This window comes from Microtus oregoni, unplaced genomic scaffold (assembly GCF_018167655.1).
Source record: "Microtus oregoni isolate MIOR12 unplaced genomic scaffold, Mior012 000045F_ref0000178, whole genome shotgun sequence".
Taxonomy (NCBI): domain Eukaryota; kingdom Metazoa; phylum Chordata; class Mammalia; order Rodentia; family Cricetidae; genus Microtus; species Microtus oregoni.
The window spans coordinates 641,261-657,363 of NW_024543219.1; the positions used below are offsets into that span (position 1 = coordinate 641,261).

At 47.5% G+C, this 16,103-nt stretch overlaps 1 protein-coding gene across 3 annotated transcripts in view; it reads right to left on the reverse strand.

Moving 5' to 3' along the window:
• Window positions 1-16,103, reverse strand: part of Spata13 (spermatogenesis associated 13) — a 136,611-nt gene that overhangs the window by 77,178 nt on the left and 43,330 nt on the right. The window lies entirely within an intron of this gene.

The following is a 16,103-nucleotide window of genomic DNA, read 5'->3' on the forward strand; positions in this document are numbered from 1 at the left end:
ACCTGTCCTCCAAGTGATGTGAAGAAACGCATGGGAGTATCAGACACTCAGATACAGACATGTGAATAAAATGCCTTCTTCCCTCTTACATCCAAGCCCCTATATAACACAACTGTGCCCATTGCCCCTGCCCGTGCCCATTGCCCCTACCCGTGCCCATTGCCCCTGCCCGTGCCCATTGCCCTTGTCTGTGCCCATTGCCCTTGTCTGTGCCCATTGCCCTTGTCTGTGCCCATTGCCCTTGTCTGTGCCCATTGCCCCTGCCCATTCCCCCTTGCCCGTGCCCATTCCCCATTGCCCCTGCCCATTGCCCCTGCCCGTGCCCATTGCCCCTGCCCGTGCCCATTCCCCCTGCCTGTGCCCATTGCCCCTGCCCGTTCCCCCTGCCCGTGCCCATTCCCCTTGCCTGTGCCCATTCCCCCTTGCCCGTGCCCATTCCCCCTTGCCCATTCCCCCTTGCCCGTGCCCATTCCCCCTTGCCCATTCCCCCTTGCCCGTGCCAATTCCCCCTTGCCCGTGCCCATTCCCCCTTGCCCGTGCCCATTCCCCCTTGCCCGTTCCCCCTTGCCCGTGCCCACTGCCCCTGCCCACACCTTTCTGCAGCAATACCTATTTTCCCAAAGTGAAAACACTGCATCTTTAACCTTTGCCATCAGACAAGTCTGGCTCAGACTTTCCTGGCCTTCACAGAATGGCTTAAATGCCATGGCTATTCTGTTCCCAATAAATGAATTAATAACTGAGTGACAGATTATAAAACTACAAAAGAACACAGCTCAGACAGTGCTTGTACCGTCTCTAGACCTTTGACGAAGGTCAAGCACAGAGACAGGCTCCATGCTGAGGTCTTTACAAGTTTGAGGCCATCAGAAGGAACTCTGCTGTACAGACAATTGGACGGAGCCACATGGACAGGTGAAGCATTTGTCTGGCGGTCCTGAGCCAACCTCTCTGAAGGTTGCTTTAAACTAACACGTAGGGAGACAGGGACGCAGCTGGGATCTGCACCCTGGGCATCTGCCTCCAATCCCAGTCCCTCCCGACCTTGACAAATCAAATCCCAGCTGCTTTTAGATGTGAGTCAAGGACATTACCTCCAACATACAGTCAAGGCAGCAGGAGGAAACTGTAGGGAGAACCTGAGGTTAGGTTTGATTTAGCTTACCGCTTTCAAGTTGAACTTAATCTTACGTGAAGGGCAGCATGTTTTACCTGCTCCTGCACACCACTTCACCACTTTCTTTTCCTTTTGGTTCCTGCATGGTGCCCAGTGAGGGAGGATTGTCGGGAGAGCCAGGGGAAAGCTGATAAAGGGTCCATGCCGCCTGGGATAAGGGAGCCCCCACTGACTGACTCAGCCTGGGTTAAGGGAGCCCCCACTGACTCTGCCTGGGATAAGGGATCCCCCACTGACTCAGCCTGGGATAAGGGAGTCCCCACTGACTCTGCCTGGGTTAAGGAAGCCCCCACTGACTCTGCCTGGGATAAGGGAGCCCCCACTGACTCTGCCTGGGATAAGGGAGCCCCCACTGACTCAGCCTGGGTTAAGGGAGCCCCCACTGACTCAGCCTGTCGGCACTTTACCCATAGGAATACTGTTGGCCCTACTGCACCCTCTGCAGTGGGGAGGAATTCTAATGGAGGGGGCAGCCAGTGAGAGCATGGGGCTGGGGAGGAGCCCTGGGTTGCATCTGAATAAGTCACAAGAGCAGAGTCTTGAATCTTCTCCCTGAGACTGGAGGTGACATCTGTAACTGTCTGAAAGGGGCCAAGAGTAATTAGATCATCCATCCATCCTCAGCAACATGGGAGTGTGCTTATATCCATCCCTCGGGATCCTAAATGAACCAGATAGTTAAGTATCCAAGTCCCTTCACAGGCAAGAACTGACTGCAGGCTGAGTCACATAATGGTCACACAAGGGAAGGCAGGATTCCCGCCTTATAGCTTGGCTGACGTTAGTGACACCAGTAGAGGGCACCCTAAGACCATTTTATTTCAGGACAAACCCTGTGGTAAAGGGACCCTCAGGGCTCAAGGGGTACAGAGAAGCAAGCCTGTTGGGTAATTTGAAAATGCTTGTTAGAAGACACAGGGGCTAGGCCTAGATGCTAAACCCACTACCGTCACACAACCTCCAGGAAGTCACCTCAGCAACTTATGCCTCATGCTGTCGTCTATAAAACAGGAGTCAGCGATCAACAACTCATTAAGTCAACGGCGATCCTCCGCTGGGGGCAAGCAGCAGGGCAGGCCCCATGAGGAATTCAAAACAGTGAGAAGGACTAGGCACGAGCCCAGGGCACCTGGGAACACAGTCCGCCTGGGAGGCAGTGAATCAAGGTGAGCGGTCTCAGCTTTCAGGCAAAAGTTGGGGAAGTCCTTAACTGGATACATTGGTGCAGCTGCAGGGGTGGCCCAATGCAGTACGAGCTGGGAGGCATGGGAAATGGGGCCATAGGTCTACATACCCTGCATAGAAAACCCAATTCTTTGAGGCCAACTGCAGGAGTCACTTTCTCTGTGAAGGAGATTGCTTGTTCTGTGCTTCCACGGGGCTGAAGGCTCACCACATGTCCAAAGCATAACGAGACTCCAGAAATACAAACAGATCTGTGTACCTGATGAGTGTGAGAACTGTGTAACTGCACACTTAAGCTTTCTCAGGGTTATCCTGAAACAAAGCTGTATCAGTTTTTCTGACAGCCTCCTTGGTCAGGTAGCAGATCAGCATGACAGCCTGTAGGAGTTTTCTCTTCTTTGCTCTAACTGGTGATTAAATCAGAACCTCCCTCACACACACTAGACAAGCATTCCACCATTGAACTCTATCCCAGTACCCCCCCCACACACACACAACTGATACTGTTTTGCTGCTATTTGTTTTATTACCATTTATTTTGAGACAGGGTCTCACTAAGTTTATCTATGAACAGCCATCCTCCTGCCTCAGCCACCTAAGAAGTACCATCAGGCACTGCCTAACAGTTGTTTTCTAGATTGAAGATGCTTACGTCTTTACAACACTAGTCAAGTATTTACTTTAAAAGATACGTAAATTTAGATTCAGACTCCAGAGCACACTTGCAACAGCCTGGGCACTTTCTAAAAGTCTTCTGTAGTGACGCCAGTAGAGGGCGTAGCTTTAGAAGATGAACGATGCGCTGTTTGAGCGAGCTGAACAAGGCCACTGCTGTTCACCGCTTTAGGGTGGAAAGTGAAAATCACAGGAAAAAATAAAAGCTTTCCTGGAATCTCTGAGTAACACACCAAGTTGCATTATTTCGATCCGATGCCTTGACCCCCATTAACTAACAAGGGCCGCAATTCAATTACTGGCTTTATGGCCAGCCCTTCTCAATCACGGGAACCCTGCCAGAGAGGCTTGTGAAGAGAGGCTACGAGAAAGAATGTGAGATGGGAATATTGGGAAACCCAGTGGCCCACAAGCTGGACTCCGGGCTGAACGAACTTTACAGCGGAATATTTCTCCCCACTTGTAATGAGGATTCTCTAAAAGCAGCTGTACCAAGCAAACTTAAATTAGAACTGAAATTTGAAAATGAGTGATAAAAACAAACAAACAAACAAAAAAAACCACTGACTAAATGTAAATTGCAGAAAACAATGACACTGGTAGAAAATGCACTGGAACCGGGAGTGTTAATGGAAAAGTGGGGACCGGCTTTTCTGGGTTACGGATACTGCCCGTGAGCACATCTAATGCCCTCCTAAAAATCAGTGAGGATGAGCACTACCGTGCAACGCCACCCCCTCCCATCCATTTCCATGTCTTCAGCTATGTTCAGACAAATGTGACCAAAAAAAATGGTTAAAAGGAATATTCCAAAAGTAGACAATTCATAGGTTTTTCTTTGCATTTTACACCACCCTTCTCTGTCCTGCCCGCGGCACAGACCATCTCTCTGGCTAGCTTACCCATGCCACACACACTTCCTTCCCTCCCTCGAGTCACTGAGTAGCCATCAGAGTGGCTGCCGTGGCATTGCAGTGGTGAGTTCAAATAATCCTTGTTTTACTTACCCAAAGCACAAGAGGAGAGATGCTGGCCGTTCAAAGGGGCTCAAGAAAGCTCTTCCCTTACATGTATGTAAACAAACAGCACCTTACGCTTACCATTCAACTTAAAGTTCAACTTTATCTAAGTTTCAGGCATTCACCAGGAGTCTCGATTGTTAGATAGGGGTGGGAAGCACAAGGCCAGTACTGGGGAAAACATAACAGGTGGGCCTGGAATCTCGTCCAGCACTATCCCGCACTGACCAGAACCTGGAGACAATCTCCCCACTTCTTTCCCTGGTCTCTGTGGTCACCAAATCTCAGAGACTATCCCTGCCTGGCTCCAGGAGTGTGGCGCGGTGTGCTACCTTATCACTAGCCTGAGGCGCCTTCCTCCTGGACGCTTGGCTCCTGCCTACCTCCCTTCTTGCATCCAGCTCTCCCCTCCCCCTTCACTCTGTCACTAAGGTACTTCCTGATCTGCAGGTGGAGCGTTCAGTGAAAACTATGTCGTTGGCTTAGCACTCCAGACCTCACCCCAGCCAGGTTCCATTCTGTTTAGGTTTTGTAGAGCTCATTTTTTTAAAAAAAAAAAATAAATAAATAACAAAAACCTGCCAGCCTGTGCAAGCTAGGCGAGCTCTCCACCTCAGGGTTACCCCTCCAGCTCACAGTCTTCCCTACTGCTGCCCTCTTCCACTCTCAGATGGCTCTCCTGTGAGCGCTGCTGTGGTCACAGGGGCTCACAGTTCCTAACTTCCATGACTAAAGACATCCGATAGGTTTGGTCAGTGGGAACTCACTGTGGGAGGTGACCTGAGCGTGGGAGGAAGGAGGCCCTGGACCTCTGTGGATGGCATCCATCCTATCATATCCCAGGTCCTGTCAGGTGCTCTCAGTTCCTGGGTTCAAGTGATAGCCCCCTCTCTTCTCCAGCCTAGGGGTCAGTAGCATATCTGCCCCATTACCGACTGTATACAAACCCTGTGCTGGCGTCTCTGTTGGAAACACCTAGAGGCCTTTCGGTCCTGTTTAAGAGGCATGTGCTTTGCCTTGACTTTATTAACATAGCCGTTCCTCCCTCTCTGAGGCAGGGGCCCTTTCTCTGGTTCCCAGCACCTCCTTGTGTGTAGCTCAACAGATTCTACTGTTCACCACCTTTGCTCCAGCATCCTGCTCCTTCTCTGGTTTCCCTGGCAACCTGTGAAGAGTGTGAAAAGTTCTACTTCTGATTTTGTTGTCCTCAGCATCCACCACATGAATGACAGACTGAGGATAAGGATGACGGCATTTGTTCTGCATACATCAGATATCTGAGATACATCTGAGGTCACATCATTCTTCGGTGGGAGCTGCCCCATGTCTTCTAGACTATGCCATGCCGGAGGTGGCTACTAAAGCTACCGGGGACAAGAAAGACTGCATCAGGTGTGGCAGCTCAAGGCAATCCTAGCACTTAAGAGACTGGCACAGGAAGATCTTGACTTTGAGGCCAGTCTGGGTTATACAGCAAGTTTTAGAGCAGCCTAGGCTAAATTCTGAGATGCTGTCTCAAAAACATCAAGATAGACAGGAGTCAGGGTCCCGTTTCAACGGGTTTGTACATTCCAGGGTAGGGGCGTGTGGGTTAGAAAAATTAGGTAGGAGGAACAGAGATATGAAAGAAACACAGAGACATAGGATGGCACCAGGAGGACAGCTCAGTGAATACTGAATACTGAATCCATCCCCGTTTATTTTCCATACGCTTATGTACCCCAATTCAAAAAGGGGGGAAGAAGGCCAAGGACTGCTTTAACACGACACAAAGGACAATCAGAACAGTTATTTGCTTCAACACTATTTCCTGAGTTAAGCATTCTGATATTTTCGGCAGGATATGCGGCGAATACACTTTAGACCAAGTATCCTGTAGGCAGTCATTCCTTGGTCTAAAATGAAGGGGTAGGAAGAGACTTGAACTCTCTGACCTGTGGAGAGGGTGGAGCAGTCAGCCTCTGTGGGCCATCTTAATGTCCAAAATACCAAGTAACCACACCCTAGATCAGGATATCTTGTTTGCAGCCACACCTGTCGCCAACAACTTTGAAAGAATAAAAATAAGTTCAAGCTCTCTGATCTTTAGTTAAGGTGGAGAAGAACTCACATCTATGGGCCCCATGGATAGGTAGGTAGGTGGGTGGGTGGGTAGATAGATGGAGATAGATAGATAGATAGATAGATAGATGATAGATGATAGAAAGATAGAAGATAGAAGATAGAAGATAGATAGATAGATAGATAGATAGTGATGGCTATGGAAAAAAGCAGAAATGTGCAGCTAAAATGTATTCAGATAAATAATAAAATTCTAAATATCTCACAACGTCAAGCATGGTCCTTCACCATAAACCCGTGCAATTCATTTCAGTTTGGGACCCAGAGAATGAAAAGCCCATGGCGATGCGATGCTTTGTTCCGGCTGGACAAGCGCACGTGCCTCTCCCACAGCAGCGCTCTTACCTTCCTGTCCTCTCAGCACTTTTCAGGACAAAGTCAGAGGCCAGAAGTTAAAATTTCACATTTTGAGAACTGGCTGTATTTCTTTCGTATGAGTAATGTATTTCATACAGGAAAGTGCCTACATGGTGGGGGGTGTCTTTCTAAAAATTTCATTTTCTTTTTTATTGCATTTTAGGTTATTCCATCTATACTGAACGTATATAACACAGCTACTCTTTCACTGTATCACAATGTACGATGTTTCTCTAGTCACATGCATCAGAGTTTCTAATTCCAGGGGGCAAAGTGGTTTACTTCCCAGGCTCACGGGACCCCCTATGCACCAGCAGCTCAGGAAGGGAAGGAGGCCCCTTCCGTAGATCCGGGACTCAGCACTCTCCCAAGTGTAGAGACAGGTGGTTTCTAAAGTCATGTGATTATCCAACTATTCAATGATTGAAATTAAATGTTTATGCGTTAGAAATGAAACTGTGAGTAACTGGGTAAGACAGAATAATTGTGCATTTGAAAAATGTGTAAATTTCATGTAAGCATGACATGGCCCCAGGTATTTCTTATCTACGTTATGGGGCTAAACTACATTCCTATGGCAAGAATGAGAAAAAATGGGCATTTCAAAAGTTAGGGTTTGATGGATTTAAGGAGGCTTGTTTGTTTGTTTCTGGTTTTTAGACAGGGTTTCACTATGTAGCCCTGGCTGTCCAGGAACTCACTCTGTAGACCAGGCTGGCCTCGAACTCAGAGATCCGCCTGTCTCTGCCTTCCAAGTGCAGGATTAAGGGTGTGGGCCACCACCACCCGGCTCAAAAGTCAGTTTTAGATCTAAAGAAAATCTCCCTGCTGTCTCTGGAGTAGGGGGTTCAGGGAGGTGGACATGAGGTACAGAAGCAGGCGGGTAATGTGCTGTGCTGGCCACACAGGGTGCCAATCCTAAAGCTCAGAACAGGTCCTGGCCCTGTCCCCTTCTTCCTTCACCTCACATGCACTCAGGGGCTCAGATAATTTTGAAAAACTGTCCCCTAAAATTGTCCAGTGGCTTGTCAAGGCTACCCACAGTTTCTGCACTTGCCTTACAGCAGAGGAAAACAACAACAACAACAACAAAAACTGAAGCGGCTACCAGCCAAGGCCACCTAAGGCCTGCACAAAACTGCACAAATGCCAAGACAGATGGCACTGTGAAGCCTGTGCCTATGCGTCCTGTTCTCACCACTCAGAGCAAAGAGAGCTTTCCCAGATAGGTGGCCTTCATCTTGGAGCACTTAGAAGGGTCACTGGAGCAGAAGCAACACCTCTCCTTGCTGGAGGCAGACTGACCAGACTGCAGGGCTATGTGCCAGTGGGCTCACACACTCAGACTGCAGGGCTATGTGCCAGTGGGCTCACACACTCAGACTCCAGGGCTATGTGCCAGTGGGCTCACACACTCAGACTCCAGGGCTATGTGCCAGTGGGCTCACACACTCAGACTGATGGTCCTCTGACACAGAAATGACCAAGAGGAACAGCCAAGTGGTTCAGCCAGAGTTCCGCTGGCCACGCGAATGACTGTTGATAGGAGCACGGACCATCATGTTTCCCCAGCATGTTTACATTTCTGAGAGTGTATGGCTCGGCTGTTGGTACTAATTGTGTCTCTGTGTCTGCGGTTTGAGAGATGGACTCTCTGCTTGGTTTCCATCCAAGAGTAAAGGAAGCGATCTCTCCATGGTTCAGGGAAGATCACAGCAAAGTGTTCTTGGCGTGGGAGGGCCTTCTGTCTAAGTGTTGCTTTTACTGGTTAATGAGTAAAGAACTGCTTTGAGCCTATGGCAAGGGCAGAACAGAACTGGGTGGGGAGAGTTAGGCTGTTTGCTGGGCGGGGTCAGAGAGACACCATGGAGCCCAGGCCAGAGTCAGACATATTGAAACTTTAGCCGGTAAGCCACAGCCACGTGGCAATACACAGATTAATATAAATGGGTTAAATTAATACGTAAGAGTTAGCCAATAAGAAGCTAGAGCTAATGGGCCAATCAGTGATTTAATTAATATGGTTTCTGTGTGATTATTTCAGGGCTAAGCTAGACGGGCGGCCAGGAACAAACAAGTGACCCCCTCCTCCAACATGTTCCGTAACAGTAAAAGACAGAATCAAGAAAAGACCCTTCGTCCAGCTGTGCAGCCCAGCAACTCAGATTACCACGCCAGCACTACTGTACAGCCAAGACCCTTTCTGTTGTCACGCCTAACTGCTGTCCTCTGATGGAACTGACAGGTTCCATGTCTTCTTGCAGAGCCCTTCACAACTCTTGGCATAGACCTTCCTAAGTCACTTGACGACAGAGTGCAATGATACAACAATGAATACAGCCAGTAGGAACCAGCCACCCATAGCTCCTGGCAGCCTCACCCCTCCCCCTGCCACATGTCCTGGTCCGGCAGAAAATCTATGGTCACTTTGTTAAAGGGGAGGCTCTGGTCTCTAGCTCATCCTTGGGGACACTGTGCCCAAGCATAGAGCTCCTGGCAACCAATGGGAAAGTGGCATTCTTACCCTTTTGACTGAGAGAGCAAATGGGGCGCAACCTCAGGGAAAACTAAGAAAGAAGGAACACCCCGTTAAGAGAAAGTTACAAGAAAGAAAAGTGACACAGAAATCTCAGGGTCTGCCCCTTGGAGAGCTGTGCTACAAAAAGGGACTCATAGGCAGCGCAAGGCTTTGTCTCCATAAGGACACACGGCCAGTAGCTTCCACAGGGGCCCCTGAGCTGCCAGCACATCCCGCTGCTAGTGAGTTTAGCTACTCAGAGTATCTCAGTACCAGCACCATTCCAGGTGCCCAGACTTGCAGAGTCCTCCCTGTGAACAATCAAGGACGGCACTTACACGGGTTGCTATGGTTTCAATGTCCCTATTAGGGTCTGACTGTGAAATGTCCCACTTGATCCACTGTTGGCAGCACGGTGTTCTGCGGAGCTTTGGGGACTGTGGTCTTAGAAGCAGAAACGGGTTGTGGAGGGCAGGTCTTGAAGATGATACCTGCTTCTTGCCTGCCTCTGTGACGTGATTCGCTGCCTCATGCTCCAACCCGAGACAGCAGTCAGCCCTACCGTCACGGTTTCCTTACCAAGACAGACTTATATCACCTGAGACTGTGAACCAGAATCAATCCTCTGTCCCTTCAGTCGCCTCTGTCAGAGTGACAGAGGTTGCTAATGTAGAGCCCTTCAAACCTCACACGGCAACTTGGCAGAGGAACAGCCTAAGCGACTGAGAACTGATCACACACCGAGGGCTATGCCCTCAGAAACGGACTGACTTGCAGAATAAATGACCCTAACTACGGAAGTAAGCTTATCACTGAGAGTGTAAACTTGGCCTTCTTTTGCATTCTTCCATCTTCCTCCCTTGCCATTTGATGCCTCCCACCATGTTAGGATGCAGACAAGAGCCCTTGACTCAGGCCTTCATTGTCTAGATGTTGCTCCTCCATCTTGGACTGAGGTGAATATACCTTTAGCATTTGTAATCTCCCAGCCTGCAGTATTCTGTTACAGTGACAGGCAATGGGCCAAGGCACATCAATGTCTTTGGTGGGCACCTGCTCTTTCCTCTACATCCAATAAATCAATAATGAGTAGGAAGGGCCAAACCCTGCCAGAGAACATTCCCCCATCCCAGTACCTTCTAGTAAACGCAGGATGGACATGTTTCCCAGGCCTCCGTGTCTGCTTGATTTCCATGTCATGGTTCTGTCATTGTTCACCTGGGACTGTCTATACGAAGTGCCTTGCCCACACCGCCCATCTTTGCCCTGTTAGAGGCACCCAAACAGCACAGGGACACACTCCTCTTCCTTGGGTGGGACAGCACTGGCATCCAGCAGCTAGGAACATCTGATGGGCACCTAATGAAACAGGACAAGCTTGCTCCTGACTCAGCTACACTCTGGCATCCCACTGACATGATCCTTTGACACAGAGGTCTAGATGTCCTCTCATGGTCATGGAACTGACTGGAAGTGGTGGCTGCTGCCACTGCCCAGCACTGTGAGAGGAAATTTCACCTCACAGGGCTAGTCCAAAGGTGGAACCGCAAGACCATTGCTACTTATGTTTCACTTCTGCCCCACGGTAAAGAAAAGGGAGGTAGAGAGTGTCCGTGTTATATTCTACCACAGGAAAGCAATTCCACTCTCACAAAAGGTAGTCAGAAAAACAAAAGAAATATCAAAACTTGCGCGTGCATTAAGTCACATGACTCTCCCTCAAGGAACCCAGATCCACACTTATGGATGTCTTGCTTACTTTCCTTCAAAAAAGGAACTGCTTATTTCTTTTCTTATATTTAACCAATTAATTGTGTGTATGTGTGCATGCATGCACACGTGCACGTGTGCCTGTGCGTGTGCATGTGTGTGTGTGTACATTGTGACAGCGAACATGTGGCAGAGGCCAGAAGACGACTTGCAACAGACAGATCTCCTTCCACCCTCTGAGTTCTGGGAACCAAACTCAGGTCATCAGACTGTGAGATATAAATATTCAAAACACCTGTATGTCAAATTGCTCAGACTTTAAAATACCCCTTACCACAAAATGTTCATATTATTACCCCAGTTGGACTAAATTCATAATGCAATTAGACTACTTTCTAATCACGATGATTTGCAACCTCACAGGCTTTAGCATCATCTGGGAAACCAAGCCCTGGAGCACACCTGTGAGGGTTATGTTAACTGGGTGAGAAGACCAACCCTACATCTGGTGGCCACTTTCCCTGGGCTGATGTTCTAGACTGCATAGACAGGAGAGAGATGGCTCAGCATCAGCATCCGTCATCTTGCCTCATTCCTGACTGCATGCAATGTGACCAGCTGCCTCACACTTCCGCCTAATGGACTGGGAGCCAAAATAAGCCCCTTCTCCAGTAAGTTGCGTTTGTCAAGGTATTTTACCATAATATCATAGCCAAAGAGAACCAAACTAAGACGCTAATAGTAACAGGGTTAATCTATTGGTAATTATTCACTTGTAATATACCAAAGTAAGTGACTAGTCATTGTTCTATAAAAAGAGGAACCTGCTGATCACTATCAGCAGAAGTCAGAATGGTAGTAGACATGGAAAGAACGAGAAGCAATGTCCTCTTTCTTCTCGGTGTGACAGAGACCCTTTACAGTCTTGAAGTGGCAGCTGTGGCGGTCTGCATAAGAATGGCCAATAGATTCATACTTGAATGCTTAGGGAGTGGCATTAGGGGGTGTGCCTTTGCTGGAGGAAGTGTCACTGGGGTTGTGCTTTGAGGTTTCAAATGCTCAAGCCAGGCCCAGTGTCTCTCTCTTCCTACTGCCTGCTGATGTGGACTTAGAACTCTAGGCTCTTTCTCCAGCACCACATCTGCCTGTGCACTGCCATGTTTCCCACCATGTTGCTAACTGACGAAACCGCTGCACTTGTAAGCCAAACCCAATTGTTTTCCTTTACAAGAGTTGCCACCGTCATGGTGTCTCATCACAACAATAAAACCATAACTAAGACAGCACCTTTGTCTCTGGCATTCTCTGGTGGCTTCCTCTTAGGGCTCCCAGCCCTCATCAGGTTCCCTAACACACGTGGCCACATTCCCCAGTTTCTTAGCCTAGGGATCTGTCCTCAATATTGCAGAGGCAAAACAACAAAGGCCCACATACAGAGGTGAACCTGCAGTTTCCTGTGCTGTCGTGGGCTCCCACACATGAAAATGTCAGACTGCTGTGATGTTAGCTCCTTTAACCTGCTGCCCAGACTTTCTGTGCATGCTGTCTCCTGGATTGATCTGACTGGCTGTTTGTTGTTCCTCTTAGAACTAAAGAACAGCAGTGACACTCCAAGAGCAATGATCGTAAGTGGTGATTTCCTGAGCCTCTGCCTGCCCATCCAACAGACAAAGCCAGGCTTTCCACTGGTTCAATATCTGGCAACCTGGAAAGGAACATATGTCCTATAGTGTGGCCCATAGAATTGTATTTAAATTTCATTAAAAACAAAAACAAAACCTGGCATCATCTGCCTCGCCCCCAAACTATCAGAGTTAGACGGCTCGTTTCTTTTCCACACTCTTCAGGACTTAGGATAACATGGCAGTCACTCTCTAAGTCCCAGTGGTCCCTCTTAGACCAACTGTCCTGATACAAGAGAATTGAGAGATTTGACAGCCATCTCAGCAGCCCCTGGAGTGATTACATAAACAGCTCAGGGCCACAGACAGTAAGGACACCTTCAGTGACAACCAAGACAGCTGTCACTCCAGGGAACAGCTTAGGAAGGAGCACTATCTGCGCTGTTGAAGCAAGATTTCTCTGACTTGCTTGTTGAGCAACAACAAACTTCAGGTGAGATGTCATTTGTTCATGTCCTTGCTCAATCACATACCAAATGTTTGCTAGGTTCCCCCTGCCTATGCGACATTAGAACCAATATTGGTATTAGGCCTGGTAGGAGGACAACAGCCAGCAAACCCATCCTAGCCACTACGGAGTGTCTGGGGAAGAATAGGTGATGCCGGCAGTATGGACAGTGTGAGCATCCTCATCTGCACAGATGTCACAGCAGACAACTGCAAACTCCAACAGCCTGAAGCAGACCCTAGCTGAAGGAAGGTGGGTAAGGAGAGGACACTGGAGTATCCACCAATGTCAGGCAGCAGATGACCTCTGCAGATCATAGGAGAACAGCACTGAAGGCTGCCAAAGCATAGCTAGATGTAGGGGGTGCCATCAACAGGGCCTGATGCCGGATTGTGTGTGTATGTGTATGTGCATGAGCATATGTGTGCATATGCTTGAGTGTGTGTGCATGTGTGTGTGTGAGTGTGGCAGGGACAGGAGTGAGTCTAGCATCAGGCAAGGTTCCAAGGTGTAGTGTACAGGCTCACAGAGGCCTTTGGGATGCAAGTGAAGGGGGGGGGGGACATGCAAAGAGTCCAGTTTTAAATATACCGACTTGGGAGAAAACTGAAAGCCAATACCCTCGGTGAGTATGGATCCTCAGCAAAGTGCAGAATAATCTTACATTCATCTGTTCATCTCAATATGCAGGGAAGCCTTCAGTGGTATGCAACATTCATGAGAAAAACTTCCTTAAACATGTCATCCGAGACATCAATCACCAACATTATAAAGGCCATGTGTAACAAGCCATGAAGTCAATAGTTAACAGCTACAAGCTACCCCTCTGAGGCCAGGAACAAGGCAAGAGTGCCTAGGCTCTACGATGCCAACATAATAATCAAAGTCCTACCTAAAACAGTTAGGCAAGCAATAAGAATTAATGAACCAGCCAGGCATGAGAGCACATATCTACACTCTCAACACTTGGAGGGTAGAAACAAGACGATCAGAAGTTCAAGGTCATCCTTGGCTACATAGCGAGTCCAGGTCAACCTAAGTCATATAAGGACCTGTCTCAAAAATAAAAATCAGAAAAGAAGTTGTACCGTCCCGGCTTGCAGTGTCATGCAGAGAAAACGCTACACAGACTACAGCTGAAACTGTTGGAAAGAATAAACACCACTGCAGGGCTGCAGTATACAAAATCACTATATGAAAATCAATAGTCTTTCTATATGTTATATAGAAATGAATTCCATGTATAGAGAAATCAAGAAATATCCTGTTTGCAAGAGCAGTTTAAAAAAAAAACCCTAAGAATAAATTTAACCAAGGAGTTGAACACAGATGGGAGAAACAGGAGAGTACTAGTATAAAAACTGACATAGTAAAAATGTTCATATTCCTCAAAGTGATCTATATAGTCCATATAATCTCTGCAACAGCAATGGAGGAAAAATCTGAAAATTCATACGCAACCAACCAAAGGAATCCAAATAGACAAAGCTATTTTTAGATCAAACTACCTGATTTCAAATCCCAATTAAGACATCATAATGTTGGCATGAAATGGATGTGCCGAGCAGCACCACAGGGTGGGGAGCTGCCCTGGTTTCTTTCTCTGTTGCTATGACAAAGCACTAGAATCATTAGCAACCCACAGTAGGACGTTTATTTCAGCTCCCAGGTCAAGGTACAGTGTGTCAGGAGGAGAAGCCAAGGTAAGAGCTAGTCACAACCCATGCACAATCAGCAAACAGAGAGATGAATGCAGGCCTGTTCCGTTCCCTTTCTGCACTTCTGCAATGCAGGGGCCAGCCAGAGAATAATCTCACCCACAATTAAGATAGGTTATCCCACATCAATTAATGCAATCAGGATAATCTCCCACAGGCACACTTAGTAGCCGAGCTTCTAGGTGAGTCTAAATTCTGTCAAGTTGACAATGAACTCCAGCCGTCACGAGAGCGGAGAAACTAAGTCACTCATGCATATGTACTTAATATGATCAACTCATACTTGACAAAGTACCAAAAATGGGGACTAGACAGTATCGTTTATTAAAATGGTATTGGAAAACGGCACACTGCACACCAAAGAATAAAAAAACAAACCCTATAGAATACACAAACTCATTTCAAGATCAATAAAGATTTAAACATAAGGGGTTGTCAGGGTGGTACACGTCCTGATCCCAGTGCTCAGAAGCAAAGGCAGCTAGATCTCTGTGGGTTCAAGGCCAACATGGTCTACATAGTGAGTTCCAGGGTAAACAAATCTACATGGTGAGACTCTGTCTCTATGACAAAAAGAAAACAAAAGACTTCAGCATAAAACTGGAATCCCAGCCAGGTGCGGGGCACACCTATAATCCCAGCATCTGGAGGATGGCACATGCGGAGTCTGAATACATAGGGTCACATAGAAGGGATCTGCTTCAGAAAGAGAAAGGAAGAAAAAAATCATATGGAATTGAACTCATTGGTAACAAAAGCTACCAAATGAATACAGTTCAAAATGGAAAACACCCAAACAGACGGTTTTCCTCTTTTAATCTGTTGTTGTTGATTCTCTTGAGACACAGTCTCATCAGGGTCTCATCTTGTAGCCAGGCTGGTTTTGAACTCAGTATCCTTCTGTTTTCCCAGGGCTGGGATACATGAGTGCATTACCACACCAGATTAATCGTGCTCTAAAGTACACACACACATGGGGCTAGCGAGGTGACTCAGAGCACATTTGTGCCTTCAGTCAAGGCTGCAGACCTAAGTTCAACTTCCAGAACCCACATGGCAGAAAGAGACAACCAACTCTGGAAAGTTGTCTTCTGCCTCTCTATGCATGCCATGGTATGCATGTGTAAGCACATGTATGCATGCACATACACACACACAATAAAGAAATGAGATTAAAAATATTTTAAAAGAAGAGATACAGATGGCCAAGACCTATAAAAAAAACTTTTCAATATTAGAAATCAAAACTACAAGAAGCTACTCTTCATACCACTCGTGGAGTCTACCTTCAAACTCGGAGAGACAGCAAACCTTAAGAAGGATGTATAAAGAAAAGGAGCCTCAGCTGGGAGGAGAAGGTGGTATAGCTTTTATAGAAGAGTACGGAGGTGCTTCAAAAAACTCAGGAGACCAACTGCTTCATCCTCCTCCCCACCTCTCAAAAGACCTGTAAAGAGATGCTCTTTAAAGAGATGTATATCTTCATCCTCATA